Below are 24,507 nucleotides of genomic sequence, written 5' to 3'. Positions count from 1 at the left end.
TTGATCTGGAACTGAAATTTTCTGTCGTGCATAATCTAATTCAACCTGTCTTTATAGCTCATTTGAACAATTGAAACACAGGAAGCACAGAATAAGAAAGAGGTCCTTTAATTCTTTATAGATTATTATAATGCCTGGAAAGATCCTAGAGTATATTAACTAGATAATCAAAAAGTATTGGCAAAGTTCCCTGAGGGAGGGAAGAAAGACGATGGTATTGTTAAACCTTACCATCAGGGAATCCCCTGATATTGTGTCAAACTTTAGGGATATCCAAATCAGTAGGCCATGCCCTCGATCATGAGGCTTACTCTTGTGAAGCTTAGGTAGGTGGTATGCCTATAGGTAATCTAAACTTCTGGATGACCTCTGTTGTTGCTCAGATGTGGCCTCAAAGTCACTCTATGCCCAACTCCGCAAGTGAAATCATTGCCCTCCCCTCTACGTGGGACATAACATCCAGGGGTGAAAGTCTCCCTGACAACATGGGAGAAGACTCCCAGGGATGAATCCAAACCTGGCACCATGGGATCAACAATTGCATCCTGATCAAAAGGAAGAAAAGAAGTATAATTAATAAACTATCAGTGGCAGAGAGAGCTCAAATAGAGTTTAGAGGCTACTCTGGGGGTTGCTCTCACACAAGCTTCAGGTAGACGTTGCCAACCCTCAACCAGGACCATTCCAGCCAATCCTCAAGAACACCTAGGGTAATATATGAGATTCCACAAGGGTTCCAGGCACTAGAGTAACTTGGCAGAAACCTACAACCTCCAGATGGGATTCTGGTCCAGATAAGTCCTGAAACCTAGCCCAGCCTCTCCAGAACATCAGATAGTTCCATCTTTCTACCCCATATTAGTGACAAACCCTTCCAATAGCAAAAATTTACTATTGTCATAGCCCAAACAACCCCACAGAGAGTTATGGAAAGATCAAAGGTGTAATTATACATAGAAGATAGGATTTAACAAATGAATATGAATGCTGAATCATGAAACTGTTATCTCTTTTAGTCTCAGTATTTTAGAGCAGCTAGAAGTAAAAACCTAAAATTGTGAAATTGTAACCCATGTCAAAGTCTGAAATACGTTCTACAACTAACTGTGGTGCTATGCTTTGAAATTCATAGCTTTTCTGTATATATGTTATTGTTCACAAAAAAAGGAAAAAAATTGATTGTGATGATAAAAATATATTTAAGCCCTCTAGCCTCCTATACTCTTGAGCAGCTAGAAGGAAAAATCTGAGAGGATTGAATGGTAGCCCATGACAAACTCTGGGATCTATCCTGTAACCACATTTTGAAGAGTGCTTTGAAAACTATTGCTTTTTTACTTCTTTGTTTTGTATATATGTTATACTATACAACAAAAAAAGTTTTAAAAAAATGGCTTCTGGGTTTCTCCAAGGTAGTAATGACAAGGACAACAGATAACTTGGTGCTCAACTCCTATTTTCCCTTTGAAAATGAGTCAAAAATTCGATGAGTGTCAACATAAAGTACTCAGATGTATTTGGAGGTGAGCTGGACTCTAATCCTTCCCTGTTATCAAGACCACCAGGATTGACTATGATTCTCATATCTGTAGAAAAGGACAGGTGTTAAGGAAATCATTATATTTCCTTTTGTTCAGATCCTAACAACAGGTGGCAGTATCTTTGCAACAGATACTGTTGTTTCTCTGTATCACTCAATAAACATAATCTATTAAAATTACAATGTCTTCATTATTTACACGCACTATACTTCAAACAGCTAAAATATGTGAAAAAGCTGTGCCAAAAATAAAAGCATGCAACTGCTGTCTCAATTTCCCTCAAATTACTTTAGAATTTTAGAATCAGAGAATTCTGGGACCAGAAATGATCTTACAGATCTGGCTTGACTTTCTATTTTTATAAAAGATTACAAAATAGCACAGGGAAGTTAATCAACTTGGCCAAGATCGACTGGCAGAGCAGAGATTGGAATCTGGTCGTTAAACTCCAACAGGTATACTTTCTACCATATCATGGCCTAAAAAAATTTTTTTTAGTTTGAAAGTCATTAACATGTGTGAAGGTTAATTTTATATGTCAGTTTGTCTAGGTTATGGTGTCAAACACTGGTCTAGCTGTGGATGTGGAAGTATGCTGTAGAGGGGATTAGCATGTACAATCAAGCTAAGTTTAAGTAAAGATTACCCTCAATAATGTGGGAGGGCTCCATCCAGCCAGTTGGAAGCCTTTGTATCCTAACACCTATTTCAGTCCACAATTAGCAAATTTTCTCTTCGTAGACCTTCAACTGTTTACAAAAAGTTTCCCATCTGTCACTCCAAATAACAGTCAACTCAATTATTAAGTAAATACTTAAAGAGCATCTACTCTAAAAAGTATTTTCAATACATTTAAAGATCCTAGACTCGATTCCTCTGGTTACCCAATACATAACCTGTGCACACTCCAGAATCTAAAGGGTCCTTAGAAAGTGAAAACCAATTTAAATATTAGCTTAAGTAAAGCAAAATAAGTTTGGTATGTCTACAGAGATACACAGAAGCACAAAACAAAAAGACACTGCTAGTGATCTTGTTGCTGATTCCCTATATTAGTAGGGGCCCATCATTAGTAACTAGGTTCTGTAAGGTAGCCTAATTGGTTTAGTTGTGGATTTAATTTCCATGGTATTTATGGAGCACAAATTAACCTGATGAAAGGCATCCTGAAAGGGTATATACAAAATGTGTGAAATGAGCAGAGATGATAAGCACGACATGGGCTCAAGCCTTCAAAAGCGGATAAAATTAGGATAGATGGAGGAAAACAGCAGAAATATCCACAAAGCAACAGAAATTAATTTTTGATTCATACTAAAAAGTTGTTCCAGACCATAGAGATGAGAAATAGAAGTTTCCATGATCACCTTAGTACCAAGAGTAAGAACCGCAAATATTACTTGAGATTTCATTTCTAATTTTAAATTTTCATGGTTTTATCTTAATTTCGACCCTATTAATCAATGATCATTAGCTGAATACTTCAAGTTTCATAAAGCAATAACTCACACTTAGTTTAAATAAAGATGAATTCTGAGACAGTTTCTATGAGGGACAAGATGCTAGATTCTGGATAATTCCTGAATCCAGTTATTTAACAGACTCCACCAAGAAATGCCTTAAGAAACATATTTAAAATAGGTTGTAAACTGTAGATTATCTGATCCAAATCTTATATTACTAGTCATACTGCTGTTAACCAATTCCAAAAAGCAACTATCTAATCAAGTCTTTAAACTTTCCTATAGGGAAAATCAACAATTTCCTTTTTCAAACAAAATTAGCCATTAGAAAAATTACATTTTAATAGCCCCCCCCCTTTTTTTACAAAGGTAATATATCATTTTATGTTCACATTCTTCAATGGACTTAACAGTCTTAATAAAGGGCTTATATGATAGCTTTTATTTGTGTAAAATGCACATTATCCAATTTAGGAATCTAGTGACTCCTTCTCTTTCTCTCTCTCCACATTGTAAAATAACAAGACTGTTACCAGCACCGACTGCGATAACCACATGTGCTCAGTGTGTGACCGCTTAACAGGTGCAACAAGGAAGTACCATCTTTCTCATCACCCCTTCCCCCCACCCCGCGCCCCCAAAACCGAAAGGGCTCGCCTCGCACTTAGGTTTTGTCATTTGAGAGAAAACAAAAGTAGGAACTTTCTCCTCTCCTAGATGTCAGGGGTTGCGGGCTTCACAGAATAGGTCGAAGAGCAGGATTCACTGGCCTGGCGTTGCCCCACCGCGCCAAGGTGGACAGCATCAGCCCGGAATTGGTGAGTGCACCGTCCCCATTACCTCCCTCGCCGCACACCCTGCCCCGGGGGCCAAGGCCGGGACTCCCACCCGGATCCGGACCGGCCCCCATCCCCGCCTGCTCCTCAACAAGAGCCCGCCTCTCTCATCCACCTCGAAAAAAGCTTGGTATCCTGTAAGAGGGCAGCAACGGCGCAGGGGACCCCGCGCCCCACGCTCCAGCTAGAAGCCCCCTCCCCACCCGTGCCCGCCCACTCTGCGACCCCAGCCAGCCTCACACTGCCCGGGCAAAGCAGGAGAAACAGGAGCCTATTCTCAGGACCCGCCTCAGGCCTCCCGCCATGCTGACCCGCACCCACCTGGAGGCCACCGGCCTTAGCCTGCTCCGAGTAGGCACGCGACGCTGCGCCTGCTGTGCACCCACAGCGCACAGCCCTGTCTCTCCAGCCCTGGGTCTCTCAGCCAACCGCGCGCGCCCGCCCTCTTGCTGCCATGGCAATAGTCCCGGTCCCTCGGCCGCCGCTGATTGGCCCGCCTCGGGATCGCGGAGGACACCGATTGGTCGACATGGGGCCGAGACCGCTCCGACGAGTTAGGAGGCGGGCACCGCGGAACGCGAGCCCTGGGGAGGCTGAGCCAAGAGGGACGTGGCGTTCTGCGACACGGGCGGGGAAGCCGCACCTCTTCCTTCTCACGCTTTCCCAGAGGACCCTGTGGAGCAGGACTTGGGAGGGTGAGGTATTATCCCCAGTCAGGGACAGAAACCCAGGGATCGCTTCCCTCTTGGCCGCAGGCCCGCACCGCCTTCAGCAGACGAATCGGAGACGGGTGGTGAGGCCCTTCTAGCCCACAGGCCTCGCTCGGGTGTGACACCCCAGAACTGCTCCGTGGGCGGGAATCTTACCCATATTTGTAACCTCACCCCACCCCCATTATGCTGGACCATCGGTCACTGTACCTAGATTGCATTTAGCCCACTTTTGCTCACGTCCATCAGCAGACATCGCTTTTCTCTTCACCTACCCCTCGTAGAACTCAGACATCTATTCCAAGCGTTTTTATAAACGTGAGGAAGCTGAGGCTCAAAGATACACGCGGCTCAAGTGTTAAAGAAGCTTTGGGAGCCTCAAAGCTGGTTTGGAAGCCTCTGTCAGCTAATTAGTAGAAGCTCTCTGAGTTGTTTTGTTTTGTTTTTGTTTTCCTTATCTATAAAAACAGGTATTATACATACCTCAGGATTGTTAGTGAAGATTAGATAAGCTAACATTCTGAAAAAACAATACACAATGTGCCACATTAGTCATGGTGGTAACTATTATCAGGTATTAATATAGTGTGGTAGCCAAGTGCATCCACGTGGAGCTAGTCAGCCTCTGTTGTGGTAGATGCTATCTACCGCTAACCAACTCCACTTAAACTTTCTATGCTTCAGTAATGCATGTAATAATACTGCTCTCCTCCTTAAAGCATAATAAATTAATAGAAAAGAAACTGGTACATACTAAGTACTCAATGGATGTTAGCCATTTTTAGGTAAGTGGCTGAGCTAGGACTGTAACTCAGATCTCTTGATTCCAAGGTCAGCAGTCTTTCTTCTTAAAACACCTCTCATTTGTATACTTAGACCAATACCTCACAGTTAAGCTCCTCTTTAAGGCTCAGGCAGGGGGTTACTCATCCATGTTATTTAAATCAAGATCTCCGCCTCTACATTATCATCATGAAAGTCCAAGATAATGGCTCTGATGCCACTGAAGAGTTAATAGAGGCAAATGTAAGTAGACTGTAAGCACGTAGAAGGCATCTTGTCCTTACATCTTGTACATTTTTACTATCTAGTATCTAGCACAGGACCTAACACACAGTGCCTGAATCAGGCAGTGAAAATTGGGATAGACCCTATAAGGGTAGACCCTGACAGATTTGGTAATAATTGATCTGGATAACTTACAGTAATCCAATGGAGATGAAGAAGACCTGGGAAATGAGAAGATTGGATGAGTCCAGCAATATAATGAAAGCAAAAAAAGTAATGAACACTAGAATGATGACCGATGGCGTTATTCACAGTAATATTCTGGGACAAAAGTAAAAGAGAAGACAGAGAAATCAGGACAAATAATAAGCAAGATGCAGGACTGAAAGAAGGAATTCAGGAAAATATTTCAGAATGTCATGCGCATATAAAGTGGGGAACTTCAGCTCTTTTATTAATGTAAGAACTGTTTTGTAGTAGAGAAATATAGGGATGTTGATAGTAAGTCCTGGAAACACCCTATGATCTGAGGCACTTAAAAACGAAATGTCACATTACTTAAAGTAAAACCTGAAACTTGATTTTGTTTCACCCTGATGGGGAGGAGGATGGAAGAGCATAGCCACTATGTTGTCCAAAGAGAGGAACATAGGCTTTGGAGTTAGAATTGGGCCCCAGCCCTGGCTCTACTGCTCATTACATTACTGGTCTTGAATAAGTTACCTAACTCTGGGCTTCATGTACTTTCTGACACTGAGTAGGTGTCAATAAATATTGAATGACTGAATCTCTCCTGAGAGGTAACATACTGTAGTTGTTAAGAACATGAAGAGTGAAGCCAGGCTGCCTGAATTGAAAACCCAGCTCTACCCATATTAGCTGAATGTTTTCTGACAAGTATGTTAATCTCTCCATAGCAGTTTTCGCCATCTATAAAATGGGTGCAAAATTTCCCACCTCATACAGTTGTGCGGATTAAATGAGTTTACGTTTGTAAAGCATTTTAGAGTACTACCTGCCATATAGTAAGTGCCATATTAATACTTGATAAAATATTGGTCTCAGTTTCTCTATCTGTAACATGGGGATCATAACACTGAATTTATTATAAGAATTCAAATGAAGTATGTAAAGTGTTACGGAGGAGATGCTCAACAGATTTTATTTCCCTTCCTTCCTCATCCCCACACTCTGATAATTTGTAATTCCTCCCTGATTATTGCTGCCTCTGCCATTAAGGGACTATTGCTTACCCCAGTCTAAGCAAAAACAAAGTATTTCCTTGATTTCTCATGGCTCAAATGAGAACCTCAAGACAAGTTTACTGGAAGCCAGGAGAAAAATAAAGGGAAAGAGCTCCAAAGAATCATATGATATGAAGCCTGCCCTGTATTATATCTCTGGATACTCCAGAAGAAAAAAAAAATGTGCCAAAGAAATTCTGGCTTTTTCATACCGCTTTCACTTCCCCTTCTAGGATCTTATAGAATGTCAGCTGGCCAATTAGTTACAACAGCAAGTTCTCTGTTATGTTTAGAAGAGGAGAGGTGGAGATAGGAGCATTTACTTCCAAGAGACAGTAAGTAGTCGGAAACAAGGAAAGTCAATGTCTAACTCTGCGTGGGAGCCAAGACTTACTGAGGTTTACAAGTTTTACTGAGGTCTGAATCAGAGGTCAGCAAACTATGGTCCACAAACAGAATCAGCCCACTTATTTTTGTAAATAGTTTTATTAGAACACAGCCACACTCCTTTATGTATTATTTATGGCTTCTATTGTGAAATAATGGCACAGTTGAGTAGTTGTGGTAGACTGTATTGTCCTCGAACCAAAAATATTTACTACCTGGCCTTTTACAGAAAAGAAATGCTAGCCCCTGATCACACAGAACTATCTTTTTAGTACCCAAACAGATATCAACCCCCTAACCTTTTCTTCCCTTGTTGCCCTCCCCTGTCAAAAAAAAAAAAACAAGCTCTGGACAAACCCAGTCTGTACCAGTGCAGCTACATATTGCAGGAGAAAGTCATACATCCAGTTAACTGGTGTCTCTAAATTCATGGTCACCAACTTCACACAGGCCCTAACGCTACCTCTTAAACTCTAGAATGTCCCATCTCCACATCCTCAGTGACCATTCCACACCTAATCGTTGCTCCTCAAACCTCCCATCCATCCTCCCCACTCTTTTTCAGGACATGACTCTGAATCAGTTTTGTTGAGAATCTCCTTGTACCTATTAAGGAACTCTGGTTTTAAAAGCAAAGTTTCTCAACAGTAACACTATTGAAATTTTGAAACAGATAAATCTTTGCTATGGGACATTGTCCTGTATATTATAGGATAGTAGCAGTATCCCTGCCCTCTACCCACCAGATGCTAATAATATCTATCCCTAGTTGTAACAACCAAAATTGTCTCCAAACATTCATTCCATTCCAAATTGCCAAAAGTCCATTGGGGGAAAAATCTCCCCCTGTTGAGAACCACTGGCGTCAGAAACCAACCCCAACTAATTTAAAGAAAAGGGGATTTATTGAGAGGATAATGGAATAATTCATGGACAGGCCTTGGATAGGATAGGAATCCCAGAGAAAGATCTTGAGCCATTGTCATTAGATAACCTCCTCTGTCTTGGGGCATTCCTAATTACTGTTCAGTTTGTTAGTATGAAGAATCTAAGTCCTGTGTAGGACAAATATTCACCTCTGCAGCTAGGGGAATTGGGTTTGTAACCAGAATCAAGTTTAAAAAGAGGTATTGAGCAGACTAAAGCAATAGCTATCACACTTTCCCCCATATTCTGTATCAGGAATATTTTCAGTTAAAGTGACATAAAATCTGGCTACAGATGCTTCAATGAATTAGAAGTTTATTTTTCTATTATAAAAATAAGTTGATCGAGTAGAGATATGAATGAAGCTGATCTGGATAGGAATAAGGTATATCAGAAGACAGGGTAAAGGATGATATCGTCCATATCTTAAAACTTCAATTTCTGTGTGAGACCAAAGGGAGAGATGTTTATTTTCAAAATTTATATTTTGGGTAGTGCATTTCCTAATTTAACTTGTATGGTTAGTTTAGTTGAACACCATAAGAACAGGGAATCTTGAATAGGGCATGAGATTTTGTTGATTTGTCCAGGTTAGTGTGATGCCCTGATAAATCCTAGAGCGATTTGGACAGTGAGTAAAGAAGTATTTACAAAGTCCCCTTAGGGAAATTGGGAGAAAGGGAGAAAGATTCAGCCTCCCCATTTGGAAAATGGAGACAACCAAATCAATAGGCTGAACCCTAGATCTTGGAGTCCCTCCCATGAAACTTATTTCTGCAAAGGATAGACTAAGCTTACGTAAAATTAGGCCTAAGAGTCACCCCTAGAGAACCTCTTTTGTTGCTCAGATGTGGCCTCTCTCTCTCTAAGCCAACAAGGCAAATGAACCCACTGCCCTCCCCTCCTACGTGGGGTATGACTCCCAGGGTGTAAATCTCCCTGGCAACGTGGGACAGAAATCCTGGAATGAGCTGGGGCCTGGCATCAAGGGATTGAGAAAGCCTTCTTGACCAAAAAGGGGAAGAGAGAAATGAGAAAAAAAAAAAAAGTGTCAGTGGCTGAGAGATTTCAGAGTCAAAAGGTTATCCTGGAGGTTATTCTTATACTTATATAGATATTCCTTTTCAGTTTATAGTGTATTTGAGTGGCTAAAGGGAAGAACCTGAAACTGTAGAGCTGTGTTCCAGTAGCCTTGTTTCTTGAAGATGATTGTATCATGATATAGATTTTACAGTGTGATTGTGTGATTGTGAAAGCCTTGTGTCTGATGCTCCCTTGGGTAGATGGAAATACTAGTAGTCAGTGAGAGGAAGGGGTAAGGAGTATGGGATGTATGAGTTTTTTTCTTTTTCCTTTTTTATTTCTTTTTCTGGGGTGATGCAAGTGTTCTAAAAAATGAGCATGGTGATGAATATACAACTATGTGATGATGTTGTAAGCCATTGATTGTACACCATGTATGGAATGTTTGATAAGAATGTTTTTGTTTGTATGTTGTTTTAGCAATAAAAATATTTTAAAAAGTATGTCTGGAGATAGACAGTTGTCTGCATTGTTTCAGTGGCTAAACAGTGTCATCCAGCCTCTTTCCATTTTTCAGCTCTGGTTTTTCATCTTCAAGCTCATTACCTCAGATTGAAGGATGGTTATCACACTTCCTGACATCAGGATCACTTTTAAAACCAGGAAACACAGGGGTGGGGGAGAAGGGCAACAAAAGGGTCTTTTATTTGAGAAATTCCCTCTCCTTTTATCCGCAAAGGAAAAACTTTCACAAAAGCCCCCAGTAAACAACCCAGAAATAGCTTCTTAGTTGCACAGTATGATGGGAAAGTTAGTATCTAGTAAAGGGGAATCCAGTAGTCATGATTGCATTAGACCAAACCAAATTTTGAGTTCTATTAGCAAGGAAGAAGAAGGTCTAGCTGTTAGCATCGCAGTAGTGTCTGCATGTCTTCCCAATCGCAAATCCATTAACCCGCATAGTTCTGTACCTTCCGTAACAAAAAAAAGTAGTCCCTTTACCTGTATTCTGAATCCCATTGCCCTCACTTTCTCAAGGACTTTACTCCTTTTTTCCCATAGCATTAATCTTGCTATAGAATCACACTCTAGGCATACAAAAATACTTTGACATGTCTTCTATCTTTTAAAATATCCCTTTCTTATGGATAGATAAAAAAGATGTGAGAAAGTAAGTATACTAAAATGTCAATTATAGGGTGGGCCATGGTGGCTCAGCAAGTAAGAGTGCTTGCCTGCCATGCCCAAGGACCCGGGTTCGATTCCCGGTGCCTGCCCATGTTAAAAAAAAAAAGTGTCAATTATAATTTAGTGGTATTTACCACAAAATTCTTTCAACTTTTCTGTTTTTAAAAGTTTAATAAGGGCGGGCCGCGGTGGCTCAGCGGGCAAAGTGCTTGCCTGCTATGCCGGAGGACCTCGGTTCGATTCCCGGCCCCAGCCCATGTAACAAAAACGGAGAAACAGAATACAATAAAACAAGAAAATGTTTAAAAAAATGTTTCCCTTTCTTCCTTCCTTCCTTCCTTCTCTCTGTCTTTCCTTTAAAAAAAAAAAAAAAAAAGTTTAATAATAATAAGATGTTGGTAATAAAATCCCTTTAGTATTTGGTATGCCCAAATAACCCTTCAACTGGTTTCGTTTTTTGTTCGTTCATATTCCTTGAAAATGTTCCTCTCTTCTTGCTCACCTCCCTTTTATTTTCATTTTATGCAAGTCTGGCTTCCATTTCTACCACTCCACTGAGATTGTTCTTATTAATGTCACTTGTGAGTGGACAGGTTTTTTCCTCTTACTCAACAGTTCAGTAACATTCTTTGCTGCTGACTTCTCTCTACTTGAAACACTTTCCTCTCGTCATCTGACATTACTCACTTCTAGCTTTCTTCCTACTTTTCTAAATACTTCACTTCAATCTCCTTTGCTAACTTCTTCTCTGTTACCCCAGATTGAAAAGTTAGAATGTCCTAGAGGTTGGTCCTGGAACCTCTTCTCATTCTATAGCAAATTTTCCCACAGGAGCACTGTTGATATTTTGTATGGGGTACTTCATTGAGCAGGATTTTCCATGCAGGATATTTGCCATTCCTATACTCTGATCACTAAATGCCAGTACTGTGCCTCTTGTCTGCTCCCCCAGTCAATGTGGCAACCTAAACTGCTTGCAAACAGTCCTGGAAGTAGTACTTCTCCAGGTTGTGAACCATCTTTAACTGGGTGATCCCAGTTCATCCATGACCTTAAATATAATATATATCCTAATTCTCAAATATCTCTGACTGGAACATCTCCTTTTAACTCTAGTCTGCCTCCACCTGTATGCTTAGCATTTCCATTTGGAGGCCTATGTGAAAGCTCAATAAATATTTGATGAGTGTATAGTCTAATTAACTACCTTAGTCCCACCTTTCTCCAAAATTAAGTTCTTAATCTTTTCCTACCTGTTTTCCCTATAGGAGACATAAAGGTGAGTTCTGCTGAGATTACCCTCCTAGAAAGGACTGGCTGCCCATCTGTGAACAATGTGATTAGCTGACAACCTTCAGCTTTTACCTGCTACAGGTTCCACCTCAATTTTAGAGCCAGGGTTACCCTCAGTGGTGTAACAAGGCATACTTCTCTCAGGGAGATCCTCAACCAATGAATGAGCCAAGGGCCTGTTCCTACGTGGAATTCCTCTAATTGGCAATCTTTGCTCCAGAGCTCCCAGTTGCACCAGAAGAGTCTTTGCCAGATTCACATCACTGTCTGAGAATTTCCCTTCCTAATCTTGTTCCTGCCCCTCTTCCTGTTACAGGTGTTATTCCATGATAAACTTTTGCATGTCTAAGCAGAGATCACAGCATCTGCTTCCCAGAGAATCCATTTGGCACTCTTTCTATCCTTCTCATTGCAGTAAATGACATTCACTTTGTTGCTCAAACCAAATCCTAGGAGTCATCTCCAATTTCTCATTTCCCTTCAAACGACACACCTATAATCTAGCAGCAAGCTCTGTTGATTCTACCTCCAAAATACATATCAAATCCATCTACTTCTCTCTTCTGCTACCAACCCTTCCCAAGTCATCATCATTTCTCACTGGAAACTGCAAATATCTTCTAAATTTGTGTCCTAATCCTACTTTGGCCTCCTGTGATCTTTTCTCCACACAGCAGTCAGCTGATCTTTTAAAACATAGCACTGTTCTACTGGAAAACAATGATTTCCAACCCACACTCCTTACTGTGTCTGTTAAGGCTTTGCCTGATGTCTCCTATCTTCCTGTTCAACCTCATCTCTCACTACCTGCCTTTTCAATCACTCTATTCTAGCCATGTCAGTTTTTCTGTTCTTCAAAACCATTCCCACCTTAAACCTTTGCCCAAGCTGTGCCCAGTTAAATAAACCACTATTCCCTCTACATTTTGCATGGTTGGATCCTCCTCATTCATTAAGATTCAACTCAAATACCACTCTTTCAGAAATCCCACTCTGACCACTCACTCTAATTTCCCTTTTCTCTTTCTCATTACTCTCTCCAATAGTGTGTGTGTGTATAATTGTTTCATTAATATTTCATTGTCTGTTTCTCTCACTATGCCCTAAGATCGATGTGGAGAGGCACTATGTCTGGTTTGTTTCTGTTTACCCAGAGCCTAGTACAATATCTGATGCATATAGTAGGCAAACTATACATGTTTGTTGAATGAGTAAAAGAAAGAAAAAAAAACATCTAATTTTCTTAGGTCCTCATATTGTTATTTTTTCCTCGTTTTGTTTTGGCAAAGGGGTTAATTTTTTGCTTTTATCTCTTTTTCCTTTAGAAAAAGAATGGAAATTATTCTCTGCTGGCTGATATTATAATGACTAACACATAAGAGATAAATATTAATAACAATAAATCATAATATCTAGATCCATGTTTCAATGGCCATAATTTCAAGATCCCTTTATTTTGAAAATTAGACCAACCTTATCCAAATGGTTTATAATGTGCCATGAACAATACTCCTACTTTCACTTAGCAATCTTTAAAAATGAAAAAAGCAAAGCGAAAAGAACAATAAATTAAAACAAAGTCATAGGAAGAAACATGAAGTTTATTTTTCATGGATTACAAGAATTTAGTGAGAGTAAAGTCCAGTCATGCTGCAATAAGGAACATGATCAAATAAATATTGTGCACTACCTTCATAATTTTTGTTTCCTTCCAGCAAAAGACCTTAGAGAAATTGTGCAATATAAATCACCAGCTATATAAATCTTGTTTCCTAATCTCTGGATTTTCATTCCAGGAAGTTAAAAAAAAAAAAAAAAAGATAACCTCTCCCTACTGTCAAGAAATAAACAAAATATCCAATGACCAGAATCTCTTTAGATAGCTCTTATAATTCTTTGCTATGATAAAAGTTGACCTGAAATAGCTTGGAAAACTGAATTTACATTTTATTCACTCTAAGGATATCCAGATCCTAGTATTAAAACATTCTTCTCTAATTTTTATGGTCCTTTAGTAAAGCTCCATTAATGTAGACATTTTCTCAGGACATCTTGAACAACAATCTCATCCTTTTGTGATGCCACACCAATTGTATCTTCCCACTCCACATTCCACGTTGCAGTCCTGGGATGAGGTTAACACATGATGTCACAGAGGGATGATACAAGGAGATGTTCAAAGGGTTGCAAAGGTATAGAAAAATGAGTTGTTGTTCCAAGGTGATAAGGTAATGCATGATGTCAGAAAAGGTGTGGCTAGGCAACCTTCAAGAGTCAAAAGGAAAATTGTTGGTATATTCATGATATCACAAGGAGAGGGGTAAAACCTAACATCTTAAAGTGATACGCAAACTCTGAAATCATCACTGGGTGGTCTAAAATAGTACCTCATAGGAGAGGGGGTAGTGGGTCCATATTTGGGAAGTCAGTGGTGTCATAAGGGGATGGAACAGTTATTTATTCCTTTAAGTTTGATATCACAGAAAAGTAGGAACGTTTTAAGTCAAAGATCACAAACTGATACTGAAGGGTACATTCTAGCCCAAAGATAAGGTTTGTTGGCCTATACACAGGGTTGTATTTTTTTCCCCAATTAGTTGCCAAATTGGGATTTTCACATAAAAATCAGTATTTCTGACTTCTCTTGAATGTGAGAATTCTGAGAACCCTTGGCCTGCATTCCTACATGGCTAAAGCAAAGTAGTAGCTCCTCTCTTTGGATTAGGCAGGGAGTTTCCAGTTTACCAGTCCCCACTCAGTCAACTTTCCTCATATTATCCACCTAATACTTGTCGGCATTTGACTTTATGACACTGGTTTGGGGAATTTCATATAACAAAGAGGTGAAGCAATGTTGGGGCAATGTGTCATAGGAGGAGAAGGTAATTTATGACACAAGTGGGTGTGCAGACCTTGAAAAAATTCACTGTGGCAAAGAAGGGCAGCAAAACAGTTTCATCCTGCATTTTACCTTATGTATTTGAGAGCTTTGTAGTCAATGCATTAATTAAGGAATTCAACTGGATCAATGAAATTTGATTCATAAAACATTTTCCAAGAAAATTCACCAGTATTGGCAGTACTCATATTTATATTTTCTTTTTCTTTTTTTTTTTTTTTACGTAAGAAAGAACCTCAGTTGAAAGTTAGCCATATTTATATTTTCTGTGAAAATATCCTTGGATCAGGCTTAGAATAAATCTCATCTCACCCAAGTTGTATAAATATGATTTCTCCGAAGGATAAGATATTTTATCACATCACCAACTATTTGTCTTTGGTGCATCCTATTCCCCTTACTTACAATTTGAGCCTTGGCTCAGATTGCCTCTCTTTTTGGACTGCCCTTCTCTCTCAATAAACTCCTAGTCATCCTCAAAAAAAAATGGAGGGGGGAGGTGCCAAGATGGTGGCTTAGTAAGGTGCGGGATTTAGTTCGTCCTCCAGAACAGCTACTAAATAACCAGGAACAGTACAAAACAGCTCCTGGGGCCATGTCAGTGACTGGGCACACAGCATACCCCAGTCTGGACCAGCTGGACAGGCTGCGAGCCCCCCCAGAACCATGAGTTCCCCAAGCCACTGTGGCCAGCGCCTCTCCCCCACAGGCTGCTTCCCAAAGGGAAAAAGAAAGAGACTTAACCAGCAACAGGGGTTGAGCCCAACCAAACACCAATTATGGCATTAATTAACAAATTCTGACTACTAAAAATAGGCCCCCAGCTCAGGTGAACCTGGTCTAAGCAGAGGTCGCTGATTTTTGCCCCAGCACCAAGTGGGCAGGGCTGATGGAAAAAGATAAAAGAAAAAAAAAGAAAAACAGAGGTTTTTGTGGTTGTGTTTCTACAAAGGCTTGGCTGCCTTCAGATACAGTGGCAGGGCTTCTCAGGCTGCAACTGCCCCAGGCATAGGCAGAAACAAGCTTGTATGAGAGCTTGTCTGGAGCCCATGCCTTCCCCTGGGGAGGGGTGAAGCCCAACTCAGATGGAATCCCTCCCTCAAGGAATTCAGACACAAGGGCTTGGTAATTTGAAGCCATGAAAACCAGTCTACGACCTCTCCTTTGTCTCCACCATGGCCCCAGCAGGGACAGCCTGCCAAAGTAAAAGGTACCACATCATCATATGCTGGTGGGACCTGCAGGCAGACAAGTGCCACATACTGGGTAGGATAAGAAAAACAGAACCCAGAGCCTACACAGGAAAGTCTTTCAACCTGCTGGGTCTCACCCTGAGGGAAAATTGACGCAGGTGACTCTTTCATCCTGTCAGGAGACCAATTTGGCCTGGGGAAATCCAGCTGGGGTCTATAATACCTAAGTAGATGCACTTAAGGGTGGGGTGGGCTGGGGGTGGGGGGTGGAAGGCAATATGCAGGCAGGGCAAGAAACAAGAAAACAGGAACTGAAAATTTTTCCTCTGTTAAACAAAACCTAAGCCAGTGGCCCAGAAAAAGCTGAACTGAATGTAAAAGCACAGACAGACAACAAATTCATCCAGCAAGAAAACCCTAGGTAAAAGAAATGAAAACAATCTCCAGAATAAACTAATTAAGGTAATTAAATGCCTAGACACCAGGAAAAAATAACAAATCACACTAGGAAAATTGAAGATATGGCCAGTCAAAGGAACAAACCAACAATTCAAATGAGATACAGAAGTTGAAACAATTAATTCAGAATATACAAACAGACATGGAAAACCTCATCAAAAATCAAATCAATGAATTGAGGGAGGATATAAAGAAGGCAAGGAATGAACAAAAAGAAGAAATGGAAAGTCTGAGAAAACAAAGCACAGAACTTATGGGAATGAAAGGCACAGTAGAAGAGATGAAAAAACAATGGAAACCTACAATGTTAGATTTCGAGAGGCAGAAGATAGGATTAGTGAACTGGAGGACGGAACATCTGAAATCCAACAAGCAAAAGAAAATATAGGGTGAAAAATGAAAAACTATGAGCAGGGACTCAGGGAATTGAATGACAATATGAAGTGCCTGAATATACGTGTTGTGGGCATCCCAGAAGGAGAAGAGAAGGGAAAAGGAGGAGAAAAACTAATGGAGGAAATTAACACTGAAAATTTCCCAACTCTCATGAAAGACTTAAAATTACAGATCCAAGAAGTGCAGTGTACCCCAAACAGAATAGACCCAAAAAGACATACTCCAAGGCACTTACTAATCAGAATGTCAGAGGTCAAAGAGAAAAAGAGGATCTTGAAAGGAGCAAGAGAAAAGCAATCCATCACATACAAGGGAAGCCCAATAAGACTATGCATAGATTTCTCAGCAGAAACCATAGAGGTGAGAAGACAGTGGGATGATATATTTAAATTACTAAAAGAGAAAAACTGCCAACCAAGAATTCTATACCCAGAAAAATGGTCCTTCAAAATTCTCCACACCTCTCTCTCTCCTGTCTTTTCATATCTGCCTCTAGCATGCCCTTTAGTATTTATTGCAGAGCCAGTCTCTTGGTCATAAATTCTCAGTGATTTTTTGTCTGAAAATGTTTTAATTTCCCCCTCATTTTTGAAGACAAAAAATCACTGAGAGAATTTGTGACTAAGAGACTGGCTCTGCAAGAAATACTAAAGGGCGCACTAGAGGCAGATACGAAAAGACAGGAGAGACAGGTGTGGAGAAAAGTGTAGAAAGGAAGACTATCAGTAAAGGTAAAAAGGAGAAAAAATAGATATGACATATAAAATCTAAAAGGCAAAATAGTAGGAGAAAGTACTACCCATACAGTGGTAACACTAAATGTTAATGACTTAAACCCCCCAATCAAAAGACATAGACTGGCAGAATGGATTCAAAAACAGGACCCATTTATATGCTGTCTACAGGAAACACATCTTTGACCCAAAGATAAACATAGGTTGAAAGTGAAAGGTTGGGAAAAGATGTTTCATGCAAATAACAATCAGAAAAGACTTCAAATGTAAAACAGTTAAAAGAGACAAAGATGGATGCTATGTATTAATAAAAGGAAAAATTCAACAAGAAGACATAATCATAAATATTTATGCACTGAGCCAGAATGCTCCAAAATACATGAGGCACCACTGAGAACACTGAAAAGAGAAATAGACACATCTACCATAATAGTTGGAGACATCAATTCCCCACTCTCATCAATGGACAGAACATCTAGACAGAGGATCAATAAAGAAACAGAGAATTTGAATAATACAATAAATGAGCTAGACTTAACAGACATTTATAGAACATTACACCCCACAACAGCAGGATACACCTTTTTCTCAAGGGCTCATGGATCATTCTTAAGGATAGACCATATACTGGGTCACAAAGCAAGTCTCAATAAATTTAAAAAGATTGAAATCATACAAAACACTTTCTCAGATCATAAGAGAATGAAGTTGGAAATCAATAATAGGCAGAGTGCCAGAAAATTCACAAACATGTGGAGGCTCAACAACACATCTTAAACAACCAGTGGGCCAAGGAAGAAATTACAAGAGAAATCAGTAAATATTCCGAGGAAAATGTAAATGAAAACACAAAATATCAAAACTTATGGGATGCAGCAAAGGCACTGCTAAGAGGGAAATTTATTGCCCTAAATGCCTATATCAAAAAAGAAGAAAGGGCAAAAATCGAGGAATTAACTGTCCACTTGGAAGAAGTAGAGAAAGAACAGGAAACTAACCACAAAGCAAGCAAAAGGAAGGAAATAATGAAGATTAGAGCAGAAATGAATGAAATTGAGGGCATGAAAACAATTGAGAAAATCAACAAAACCAGAGGATTGACAATAAGATTGATGGACCCTTAGCAAGACTGACAAAAAGAAGAAGAGAGAGGATGCAAATAAATAAGATCAGAAATGGAAGAGAAGACATATCCACTGACCCCACAGAAATAAAGGAAATAATGACAGGATACTATGAACAACTTTATGCTAATAAATATGACAATGTAGATGAAATGGACAACTTTCTAGAAAGGCAGGAACAACCAACATTGACTCGAGAAGAAATGGACAACCTCAACAAACCAATCACAAGTAAAGAAATTGAATCAGTCATTAAGAAGCTCCCCAAAAAGAAAAGTCCAGGACCAATGACTTCACATGTGAATTCTACCAAACATTCCAGAAAGAATTAGTACCAATCCTGCTCAAACTCTTCAAAAAAATTGAAGAGGAGGGAAAGCTACCTAACTCATTCTACGAAGCCAACAACACCCTCATACCAAAGCCAGACAAAGATATTACAAAAAATAAACTACAGACCAATCTCTCTAATGAATATAGATGCAAAAATCCTCAACAAAATTCTAGCAAATCAAATCCAGCAACACCTTAAAAGAATTATACATCATGACCAAGTAGGATTCATCTCAGGTAAGCAAGGATGGTGCAACATAAGAAAATCAATTAATGTAATACACTATATCCACAAATCAAAGCAGAAAAACCACATGATCATCTTGATTGATGCAGAAAAGGCATTTAACAAAACTCAACATCCTTTCCTATTGAAAACACTTCAAAGGATAGGAATAGAAGGGAACTTCCTCAAAATGATAAAGGGAATATATGAAAAACCCACAGCTAACATCATCCTCAATGGGGAAAAACTGAAAACTTTCCCCTAAGATCGGGAACAAGACAAGGATGTCCACTATCACCACTGTTATTCGACATTGTTTGGGAAGTTCTAGCCGGAGCAAGTAGACAAGAAAAAGAAATACAAGGCATCAAAATTGGAAAGGAAGGAGTAAAATTCTCACTGTTTGCAGATGATATGTCAAAAACCCTGAAAAATTCTCAGCAAAACTACTAGAGGAATAAATGAGTGCAGCAAAGCGGCAGGTTACAAGATCAACACTCAAAAATCTGTAGTGTTTCTATACACTAGCAATGAACAATCTGAGGGGGAAATCAAGAAAAAAAATCCCATTTACAATTGCAACCAAAAGAATAAAATATTTAGGAATAAATTTAACTAAAGAGACAAAAGACCTATGCAAAAAAATTGTTAAAAGAAATCACAGAAGACCTAAATACATGGAAGGGCATACCGTGTTCATGGATTGGAAGACTAAATATAGCTAAGATGTCAATTCTACCTAAATTGATTTACAGAGTCAATGCAATACCAATTAAAATCCCAAAAACTTACTTTTCAGAAATAGAAAAACCAATAACCAAATTTATCTGGAAGGGCAAGGTGCCCTGAATAGCTAAAATATCCTGAGAATAAAAAATGAAGTCAGAGATCTCACGCTACCTGACTTTAAGGTGTATTATGAAGCTACAGTGGTCAAAACAGCATGGTACTGGCATAAAGATAGATATACTGACCATTGGAATAGAATAGAGTGTTCAGATATAGACCCTATCATCTATGGACAATTTATCTTTGATAAGGCAGTCAAGCCAACTCACCTGGGACAGAACAGTCTCTTCAATAAATGGTACCTAGAGAACTGGATATCCAATGCAAAAGAATGAAAGAGGACCCATATCTCACACCCTATACAAAAATTAACTTAAAATGAATCAAAGACCTAAACATTAGATCTAAGACCATAAAACTGTTAGAAGAAAATGTAAGGAAATATCTTATAAATCTTATACTAGGAGGCAGTTTCCTATACCTTACACCCAAAGCAAGAGCATTGAAGAAAGAAAGAAATAAATGGGAACTCCTCAAAATTAAACACTGTTACACATCAAAGAACTTTGTCAAGAAAGTAAAAAGACAGCCTGCACAATGGGAGACAATATTTGGAAATGATATATCAGATAAACGTCTAGTATCCAGAATTTATAAAGAGATTGTTCAACTCAACAACGAAAAGACAGCCAATTCAATTACAAAATGGGCAAAAGACTTGAACAGACACTTCTCAGAAGAGGAAATACAAATAGCCAAAAGGCACATGAAGACATGCTCAACTTCCCTGGCTATAAGAGAAATGCAAATCAAAACCACAATGAGATATCACCTCACACCCACCAGAATGGCCATTATCAATAAAACAGAAAATGACAACTGCTGGAGAGGATGTGGAGAAAGAGGCACACTTATCCACTGTTGGTGGGAATGTCAAATGGTACAACCGGTTTGGCGGTTCCTCAAAAAACTAAATATAGAATTGCCATATAACCTGGCAATACCATTGCTCGGTATCTACTCAGAGGACATGAGGGCAAGGACACAAATGGACATTTTCACACCAATGTTTGTAGCAGCATTTTTTACAATCACGAAGAGATGGAAACAGCCAAAATGGCCATCAACAGACAAGTGGCTAAACAAACTGTGGTATATGCATACGATGGAATATTATGCAGCTGTAAGACAGAATAAAGTTACGAAGTATGTAACAACATCTATGGGCCTTAAGGACATTATGCTGAGTGAGGTTAGCCAGAAACAAAAGGACAAATACTGTATGGTCTCACTGATATGGACTGACATTAGTGAATAAACTTGGAGAATTTCGTTGGAGACCATCAGGAAATAGAAATAGGGTAAGATATTGTGTAATTGGAGCTGAAGGGATAAAGATTGTTCAACAGGACTGAATGTAAAAACTCAGAAACGAACAGCACAATACTACCTAACTGTAATACAGTTATGTTAAAATACTGAATGAAGCTGAATGTGAGAATGATAGAGGGACGAGTGCTGGGGGCAAAAATGAAATCAGAAAGAAAGATAGATGATAAAGACTGAGATGGTATAATCTAGGAATACCTAGAGTGTATAATGATAGTGGATAGTGACTAAATGTACAAATTTAAAAATGTTTTTGCATAAGAACAAAGGAATGTCATTACTGCAGGGGGCTGAAAATAGATGGTAATTAATATTTTAAAATTTTAATTTTTGTGTGAGACTAAAGCAAAAAAATGTTTATTTGGTACAAAATTTCTATTTTGACTAGTGCATTTCCTAATATAACTTATGTAGACAACTTAACTGAACACAATAAGTACATGGAACCTTGAGTAGGACATGAGATTTTGTTGGTTTGTCCAGAATGAAGGCCCATTAAATTCCAGTGTGATCTGAACAGTGAATAAAAAAGTATTTGCAAAGTCCCCTTTGGGGAATGGTGAGAAAGGGGGAAAATTCAACATTCCCAAGTTGAATTCTTCATATTCTCACAAGCAGTGTGGACCAAAGCTATAGGCTGAGCCCCCAATCTTGGGGTTTGTTCATATAAAACTTAACCCCACAAAGGATAGATCAAGCCTACTTAAAATTAGGCCTAAAAGTCACCCCCAAGAGAACCTCTTTTGTTGCTCAAATGTGGCCTCTCTCTCCAGTCAACACAACAAACGAACTCACCACCTTCCCCCATCTACATGTGTATTAGTTAGGGTTCTCTAGAGAAACAGAATCAACAGGGAACACTTACAAACATAAAATTTATGAAAGTGTCTCACGTGACCATAGGAACGCAGAGTCCAAAATCCACAGGGCAGGCTGCGAAGCCGATGACTCCGATGGATGGCCTGGATGAACTCCACGGGAGAGGCTTACCAGCCAAAGCAGGAATGGAACCTGTCTCCTCTGAGTCCTCCTTAAAAGGCTTCCCATGATTGCATTTAGCATCACTAATTGCAGAAGACACTCCCCTTTGGCTGATTACAAATGGAATCAGCTGTGGATGTAGCTGACGTGATCATGACCTAATCCTATGAAATGTCCTCATTGCAACAGACAGGCCAGCGCTTGCCCAATCAGATGAACAGGCACCACAACTTGGCCAAGTTGACACCTGTCCTTAACCATGACAGTCCACCCCTTGTCAACTTGGCACCTATATATATATATATATATATCACCTTAGACTGTACTTAATTTCTGAACCAGTGTCTAATAATCCCCGAAATATCTGATCATTTCCTTTTCCCCAATGCACAGTTACCCTGGTAAAAGGCCGTCAGTCTCCTTGGGGAAGACTTAGAGGAAGGTTAACAGTATAAATTTGTGGCAGTCTAACAGGTTTCTCCCCCATAGGGACCTGGCCTCCCCTTCATTCAAGGGGCTCAGGGTCTGTAAACTGTTTCAAGTCTGGAAATTGGTTAAGGGGCCGTGACTCTGTGTTTTTGTAATTCAGGTTAGACTTCTGTTCCCTTGACCTAGAACTCTTTTGTTTATACAGCTCCAACAAGAATTTAGTAGACTGCCATTCTATTGTATTTCTAGGCACCCCATGATTTACTAGCCAATGCCACAAATCTCTGCGTGTCATATAATTTTGATGCCTCCTTTGAGTTTGTTGTCTATTATAATACCCACGTCTACCCTGTCTTTGGTGATTAAGTACTGCCACCTGGCTTCTGCCAATTCGGGATCCTGTCATCCCCATTGTGTTTAAGGATTCCAGCTCAGTGACAGCAGTTCCTACAGTAATATCTGACCTACAGAGAAGTGCAACCACAGAGCTCTTGAGGGATGATGGTGCTAGTCTCACAAATTTATTTCTCACTGTTCTGGTAAAAGGTGCATCCTCTGGACATTCCTGGGGTGTAAGAGCAGGCTTTGCATGATAAATCCACTCTAACATCCCAATCTCTCTAAACCTCTGGATCCCCTCATCTACATTATACCAGGGCAGTTCTGGCATTTCAACCTCAGGTAATGTTGGCCACCTTTTGATCCATGTTTCAACCAACCACCCAAACAAGCTGTTAACACCTTTTCTAACTGCTCTAGCTATAACATTGAATGCAGAATCTCTGCTTAGTGGGCCCATCAATAAATTCAGCCTGATCCAGCCTTATATTCCTCCCACCATTATCCCACACTCTTAAAATCCATTGCCACACATATTCTCCTGATTTCTGTCTATATAAATTGGAAAACTCACACAGTTCTTTTGGAGTGTAACATACCTCCTCATGTGTGATACTTTGTACCTCACCTTTAGGGGCCTATTGGGACTTTAGTCTAGTTATAGGTCTAGAAGAAATGAGGGGTGGTGGGGGTGGGTCATGAAAAGAATTAGAAATATCTTCCAAGCCATTTGCTTCAGGGCTTTCATTTGCAGTTTCATCTGGTGAAACAGGATTAATAACTCTAGGGCTAATCCCTTCAGGAGGAGGTTGGGTGGCCAATTCCTCAAGGCAGGCTGGAGGTGGGGCGGCTATGTCCTCAGGGCAGACTATTACAGGGTTATCTAAAGAAGGCTCCGCATGGTCTAGGGTTTCAACCTCACCCCCAACATCATTATCAATCCATATGTCACCATCCCATTTTTCAGGGTCCCACTCCTTTCCAATCAATGCCCTCACTTTAACGGCAGACACCATGCAAGACTGAGATTTCAGTTTACGTTGTAAAGTTGCTACTCTAACAATAAGATTCTGAGTCTGATTTTCAGAGATCTCAAGTCTACGGCTACAGGAAATAAGATTTTCCTTCAGGATACTCATAGAAACCTCTACATCTTTCAGACGGCGCTTAAGCTTCTCGTTTGAAGCCTTAAGCCCATCCCTTTCACCCTTTAATGTAGCCAGTGTATCTAACAACAACCAACCAACATCTCTATAACTCTTATTTCTACAAAACTCTGTAAAGGTGTCAAAAACATTATCCCCCAGAGTCTGGCTTCGTACAAGCGAAGCATTAGGAGAATCGAATGATGATATTTTGACTATCTCCTTAGCCAACTCAGTCCATGGATTGGGAGTGTCATTCTGATTACGGGAATCAGAGTCCTTAGTGTCTCTGAGCCCAGTCAGAGTAGAAAACCATTCATAAAAAAACATTTTTAAGATTCTGTTCCTTAACAACCACTCCTGGTACCAAGATGTATTAGTTAGGGTTCTCTAGAGAAACAGAATCAACAGGGAACACTTACAAATATAAAATTTATGAAAGTGTCTCACG

The 24,507-nt window shown here is 39.8% G+C and overlaps 1 protein-coding gene across 2 annotated transcripts in view; it reads right to left on the bottom strand.

The window, feature by feature from the left end:
* The window catches only part of NUCB2 (nucleobindin 2), a 53,361-nt gene extending 49,075 nt beyond the window's left edge, over positions 1 to 4,286 (bottom strand). For both annotated transcript variants that reach the window (XM_077114134.1, XM_077114135.1), the window contains exon 1: positions 4,162 to 4,286. The gene's annotated coding sequence lies outside the window, so the exon portion shown is untranslated. The remainder of the gene's footprint in view (positions 1 to 4,161) is intronic.
* Positions 4,287 to 24,507: the final 20,221 nt, after the last annotated feature.

Source organism: Tamandua tetradactyla, chromosome 8 (assembly GCF_023851605.1).
Source record: "Tamandua tetradactyla isolate mTamTet1 chromosome 8, mTamTet1.pri, whole genome shotgun sequence".
In the NCBI taxonomy this organism is placed as follows: Eukaryota; Metazoa; Chordata; class Mammalia; order Pilosa; family Myrmecophagidae; genus Tamandua; species Tamandua tetradactyla.
Note: the sequence above shows the minus strand (reverse complement) of the source record. Positions and strands in the feature narration are given on the sequence as shown.